Source organism: Candoia aspera, chromosome 10 (assembly GCF_035149785.1).
Source record: "Candoia aspera isolate rCanAsp1 chromosome 10, rCanAsp1.hap2, whole genome shotgun sequence".
NCBI lineage: Eukaryota > Metazoa > Chordata > Lepidosauria > Squamata > Boidae > Candoia > Candoia aspera.
This window is the reverse complement of record NC_086162.1, coordinates 19,536,794-19,543,699: the sequence shown is the minus strand read 5'-3', so window position 1 is coordinate 19,543,699 and position 6,906 is coordinate 19,536,794. Positions and strand designations below refer to the sequence as shown.

Below are 6,906 nucleotides of genomic sequence, written 5' to 3'. Positions count from 1 at the left end.
TGACATTTTCCTTCCCCTTCCCCTTCCCCTTCCTCCTCCTCCTCCTCTCTCACTCCATTTGTTTCCTCTTCCAACACAACAGACCTAGAGCAGGGGTTGTCCCCTCCTATCAAAAAGCTGAAAGAACCCCTCACTGAGGGCTGTAGTCATTAGGCCAAAGACTTAATGTGGCAAGAGGCTGCTCACCCCAGCCTTGCAATAGAAATGCTGTAATGTCCAATAAAATGGCTTTGATGACAATGCCTGAAAGGCTAGATTCTTTCTACAGGCCCTCTACAAGTTCTTGTCGTCACCTAACTACCAAAACATTTACTGCCTCTTGTGCTGCATCAACTTCATGCTGCTTATGATCGTCATGGCAACTCCCATATGGTTCCAGCAACACTCTAAGGATGGCTATTTACATATTGGAATATGGAGTATCTGTGACCAATCAAACTGTAAACATCTTTCTGTTCGTGATGTTCCTGGTCATGGTAAGTAAGACAGCTATGCTCTTCCTGTCTGCCTATTGCAGGACTCCTTTCCCCAGCCGCTAAATGATTCCTTTTTTCATGCTTTATGGGTCCTCAAGCACCCTGCTTATTTATTATTGAGCAAGTAATTTAAATACCGTCTAAAATTCCATTAAACACCCTCCCTCCTTCATTCTTTATTTTGTTTTTACTGTTTTACCAAAACTATCCTCATGGGGAGATAGGAAGTACTGAAGCTTCTGTTGTTATCATTACATGTTGTTTGTGGCGCTTAATATAATCCCGTGGCATTCTGCAGCCTACCACATGCCAGATAGCCAGACTATCAGGCTCTCATCGGATGATGAGAATTGTGGACTTGTAGTCATGTGTTGTAGTCAACATTGACCGGAGGGCAGGCTGGCCAATCATGTATTTTATTGGGACATTTTAAAACAAAAGGCAGTGGATAAATAGCTTTCCCCAACCAGAGATACATATTTCAACCCCAAAATTCTTCAGCTAGCATGGTCATTGATGGGAATTCTGGAAAGTTTACCAGATTGGGGAAGGCTGGGATGGATTCATCAACCATTTCAGTTTTCAAGCGTAGATGGTCTCAACTTAGGGGTACAGAGAGTTTACACTGCATGCTCTAAGTCCCAGGCTCAAGTCTTGGTGCTGGTGTTCAGTGAACTAATCAAAATGAAGGAGGTTCAAGATAAGGATTCTACCAGGGCCATCAGCAGGGGGTGGGGGTCAAAAAACGTCAAGGTGGCAGCTGTAACTGTGTGATCAAAGATGCCATCTTGACTTTTTTTTTTCTTTTCAGCCAGGCGTAGGAGCATGGAGACCATTTAAAGAAGTTGTACTTCTACCAATATGTTGGTCTTAATCTCTCCCTCCTTCCCTAATCTCTATGATTCACATCAAATTACTTTGCTTTTTTTTTTTTTAATTCCTCTAGCCTATCTGGATACCATCCGATTCTTTTTGATGTTGGCCTTCATCTGCACCTTAGTCGCTTTTGTCTCATCACGAGATTTTCTAACTCGTCTCTTGCAAACAAAGATTACGGAACACGTCATTTCTTCATCAGCTAACTTCTTTGCAGGTATGGTGTAAGCCAGGTTGCTATTGTATGAGGTGGTCTTCTGAAGGTGATCTAGAAACCACAAAGCACGTAGCTTCTGAAATACGGACGAAACTAGGAGTCAAACAAAACAACATGGAAACTCCCCACAATTATCACCAGTTGTTAAAACTCCAACACAGCTGCCAAGTTTATGCCTGGAAAAGATCTGGCTGTTAGATGCTGGGTTGGGGTCATACATGACAAACTCAGTACTTAGATTAACAATATGTGTTGGCTGTGTCCACAGAACCTGAAGTACTCAAATGCAACTGCAAGGTGGCTTCATGTGAAAATCTGATCCATACAACCTTCTAAAACAGCCTGTTGCACCAGCAACTGTCTAATCCTATCTTATTCTAATATACTGTGAGAACTCAGTCCATTTGGACACAGATTCCTGCCTGAATCCTTTGCAACAGCTCCCACTCATGTTGGCAATATTGGGGTAAATCAAACAGTGACGTACCTTAATGAATGGGTTCACCTGATGCACTAAAACCACAGTCTATTGAACGGAGAGCTTAGACTAACAGTAATCATCTAAACCCAAATCAAATTGTAGCATGGCTTGGCCCAGTGTTTCTCAACCTCAGCGCCTTTAAGATGTCTGGACTTCAACTCCCAAAATCACCCGGCTGGCTGGGGAATTCTGGGAGTTGAAGTCCACACATCTTAAAGCCGCTGAGATTGAGAAATGCTGGGGTAGCCCAACATGTAAATCCAACCTGGACACGCCATGTTCTTATAGCTTTGTTTGTTAATATTATGGAAGATCATTTTGATGATCAGACAGTTACACAGAGCCTTGACCCCCTCCCTCCCTTTAGGAGCCTTCCTGATGAGTTTGCTATTGCTTACGTACTTCCGGCTTAGAATTATGATTAATAAAAAGGAGAGCAGTGCAACACCTTCATGGGGTTTCTTTGGAAGTTGCTTCGTTTGTCTACACTGTTTTTTCTTAGGTAAGTGCATTATATGGGAACCAATCTAGGAAGTGATGCTAAGTTGCCCCAACTCAAGGACAGGCCATCTAATGCTTGTGGATGGCAGGAATGGACGATTTCATCCCCCTCAGCCCTCCCGATGTCTGCTGGGAAGGAGACTTCATCCAAATTTTCTTGCTCCACACTAAAGTGTCATTTTGCCCCCTCTGATGGGTAAATCAGGGCATTCCAGTCCACAGATGCCTCCCTTCCAAATGGCCGGTCTGTGTTTTCATGAGCACACCTCCTCAGTCTCCAGTTTCTGCCTTAAATGCCCATTTTGTTTGAGGCTATTGGCCTGCCTGCCATGAAAAGCTGGCTCTTTGGTGTTTTTTTGTGTTAATTTGTCTTCCTTCCTTCCTTCCTAGACTGGCATTATGAAATGCAGGCTGCTTCCTTTTCTGTTTTGGGAAGTTCAGCTGAGAAAGGGTGGATTCCTTCCTTCCTTCCTTCCTTCCTTCCTTCCTTCCTTCCTTCCTTCCTTCCTTCCTTCCTTCCTTCCTTCCTTCCTTCCTTCCTTCCTTCCTTCCTTCCTTCCTTCCTTCCTTCCTTCCTTCCTTCCTTCCTTCCTTCCTTCCTTCCTTCCTTCCTTCCTTCCTTCCTTCCTTCCTTCCTTCCTTCCTTCCTTCCTTCCTTCCTTCCTTCCTTCCTTCCTTCCTTCCTTCCTTCCTTCCTTCCTTCCTTCCTCAAAACTGACAAGAGTTCTGCTAAGTCTCCCTTCTAGGCCAAGTGACCAGAAGAACTATAAATCTGTGGTCCTATGATGGAATGTGAGGGCGGCCTTGGAAAACAGAGGGAAGAGATGCTGCCTGGGGAACGATCAGATAAAAGGAAAGGGAGTTGGTCTAAAGAAGAAACTTAGGGAAGACCAGCCCTGAACACTCAAGCGATAGAGAGGGAGGGCTGGAAATTTGTACTTTCAGACTTGCAAGATTCTGTTAATGTAGTAAAGGTAAAGGTTTCCCTTGACATTAAGTCCAGTCATGTCCGACTCTAGGGGGCGGTGCTCATCTCCGTTTCAAAGCCGAAGAGCCGGCGTTTGTCCGTAGACAGTTCCATGGTCATGTGGCCGGCATGACTACACAGAACACCGTTACCTGCCCGCCGAAGCGGTACCTATTAATCTACTCACATTTGCATGTTTTCGAACTGCTAGGTTGGCAGGAGCTGGGACTAGCAACAGGAGCTCACCCCGTCACGGAGATTCGAACCGCCGACCTTCTGATCGGCAAGCTCAGCAGCTCAGTGGTTTAACCCGCAGCGCCACCGCGTCCCTTAATGTAGCCTTACAATAAAGTAGAATTAGCTCATCCAGTCGTGTTTCCTGTCTGATTTACCTGGAAGGGCTGACATCAATCTTGCAGGTCTGAAAGTGCAAATCTCCTGTTCTCCCTCTGTTCTCCAAGGCCATCACAGGTCCTTCTTTTGCCCCTCGTCAAAAGACATGCCCATCGAAAGGAGAGCAATCAAGCCTTGCTTTCCTGGCACAAGTGGGAGGGGAAAAGAAGGAGAAATCCACCAATCAGAAGCTGTAATTAACCACAGTCCAGGCAGGCTTTATCACTGGGGCCAAAGTCGATAAAGAGGTTGAAATCCAGAAAAAGGATTTCTTAACCTGGCTTCATTGTCACCAGTTTAGATACAGGAATCCAACAGTGTGGAAAAACCCCTAGTTGTGAAAGCTGCACCCCAACTTCCAGGGTTATGAGTTGCTGTCAACAGTTGCTGGAAAATAACAGTGGAAAAGAGGTTTTTCTCTCTGTCTTGTAAGTTTCCTGGAAACATCTCAGGACTGCTTTACAAAATGCAGGACTATATCATTCTTTGATTTGATACAGCAGGGTTCTTCTTAGCCAATAATTCATTCAGCTTTTAATGGGTCTTAAAACACAACCTAACAATGTATTACTTTGGAGGTACTTGATTGAACATCAGGGTCACATCAGGGTCACAATCTAAATGGAACAATTGCAATGGCTTAAACCAGTGTTTCTCAACCTTGGCAACTTTAAGGTGTGTGGACTCCAATTCCCAGAATTCCCCAGCCCACCATGCTGGCTGGGGAATTCTGGGAGTTGAAGTCCATACACCTTAAAGTTCTCAAGGTTGAGAAACACTGGCTTACACACACACACAGACACCTATTCACCCCTATTCTTAGGAATTTCTATTTGCACCAGAACCACAAAGAAGGATTTTAACCCTGTACAAGTCTTATGCATGACTGACCATGTTCTGTTCTTATTCACCCTCTCTACCCACTTAGGCACACTCAGTCTACTGAAGTATAAAAGCCTTCCCTTAATGAGGAAAAGTTTCAGCTCGGACTTCTCAAGGAAAATACTGCTCATGGACAGGCTGAAAGGAAAGCAGAGCACTCAAATAACAGTAGTTCAGAGTCCCAGAATTCAATAAATGATGGTTCGATGCTTCCCAAGCAATCAACGGCCCATATATCTCATGGCACTCAGTCTTCTTGATGAGCTGCTAAAATCAGGCTCTGGACTCTGGACCACAGGTACTCTAGGAGGCCTCTGGGATCTAGAACTCCCAGTGTGAGATACACAGTTGCACCTTGGCAGTTTGTTCCTTTCGAACAGTCATCCTCTAGGAATGCCCTGCTGGATTACCCTCATCCAATCCATTAACAGGAGAAGTTCTTTTCAGGAGCATTTTGCAACAACTCCTCATTTCTGTCCAAAATGCAACACCCCCTTCTCATTTTCCCTGCCAATGTCTTCTTTCGCCTTGTTTCTTTAGTGCATCATTAAAAATAAACCTTTTATTTAGTGGCTCCTTGACAGTCCTATCTGAAGGTGCTGGTGAGTACTTTATTTACAGGTCATGGAAAACTCTGAATAGTTTTAAGCACTTTTTTTAAAATTTTAATAAGCCACAGTGGCAGGGGGGTCTGTAATCTGAAGCCATGAACTATGATTTGCAAACCATTTGGCTAGGTTTCCACAGTATGCTTTGCCAAGGCCAAACAAACCCCATTATGGTTTAATGGAGATGAGGTCAAGTTCCTTTGGGTTTAAGTTCACTCTGCATGTATTTGCATCTTCAGTTTTTGGCTTTTGCAACACGGGGTGGCTACACATTCATTGATTTTCACTTTTTTTAAAAACAAGAACAAACAAAATGTGTGTTAAGCCCTACAGATGCTTAACAGATCCAAGTACAGAAGCATTCCAAACTTTTTTTTTTGGTCAGTTGGCTATTCTGTTCCTATCAAGGTGAGATGCACAACCCTGTTGAGTTAGATCAGCCTCACTGAAGCAATGCACTTCTATTCTCTACTTCCTGGATTTTAACATGTACCTACACAAGAAAAAAAAAAGGCTGAATTATCAGCAAGTGTGAAGGTTGAGTAGCCTTAGTTCTACTCTCTGGCCTGTTTCCTTGCCAGAGGAGATCCCATGATCAATTTTTTAAGCAGGAAAGGGGCATATCTGCCCAACTCAGGGATTTCTTGAGGGGTTGGTTGAAAGTGAAAGGAGAGAAGTTACAAGAGGTTACCTGACACTATGAAGGAGTAACCAGAACTCTAGAGCAGTGTTTCTCAATCTTGGCCACTTGGAATTCTGGGAGTTGAAGTCCACACATCTTCAAGTGGCCAAGATTGAGAAACACTGCTCTAGAGTCTGAAGTTGCCCCTTAGGCTATTGACTCCAACCTTCTATCCAGTGCAGAAATCTGAATTAAATTATACCTGGTAGATGGTGTCCAGCCTCTGTATGCACACAACCAAGGATGGGGAGACATCCATTCCCAAAAGTCATTGGTTCCATTGTTTCTGTTAGTTTTTTCCTAACATTCAACCAGAATTTGCCTTCCTGTAACTGAATTCCATTGTTTCATGTCCTATCTTCTGGGGTGAAAGAGCATCAGTCTAATTGTGAATAAACCTACGGTTATCTGCTGTTTGCTGGATGTTTTAGAAGTCAACATATAGCAGTCCCAGAGAGCAGAATGAAATGGCCAAGACTGGTGGGAATTGTAGCCCCAAACACTAAGAGGGTACAAAGTCATTGAGGTTACTTCTTTTCCCACATGTATTTATTTCAAGGGGGCCCAATTCATTTCTATTGTGTTTGCATTCACAATCAATAAAACCGGGTTGAGATTCCTAAATACATTTCTTAGATCTACAAATCCACGTCAGTTTAGGCCATGCATCCTAATGTATAATTAGTATATAATGAAATTCACCTGCATTTTCTCTACCAGCTCATTCAGTTAAATGAAAGAATTTGTTACAGAAATGTTTTCAGATGAGAAGAAGCTTTCAGAGAAATTGGGTGGAAGGTGGTGATCGTGCACTTACTTCTCA

General features: G+C 43.5%; 1 long non-coding RNA gene across 1 annotated transcript; it reads left to right on the top strand.

Annotated features, from left to right (window-relative positions):
* The first annotated feature begins 1,223 nt into the window (after nt 1-1,223).
* On the top strand, nt 1,224-5,367 carry LOC134503255 (uncharacterized). Its single transcript, XR_010068523.1, has 3 exons — nt 1,224-1,569; nt 2,418-2,552; nt 4,840-5,367. It is a non-coding gene; the product is annotated as an uncharacterized LOC134503255 (long non-coding RNA).
* Nucleotides 5,368-6,906: the final 1,539 nt, after the last annotated feature.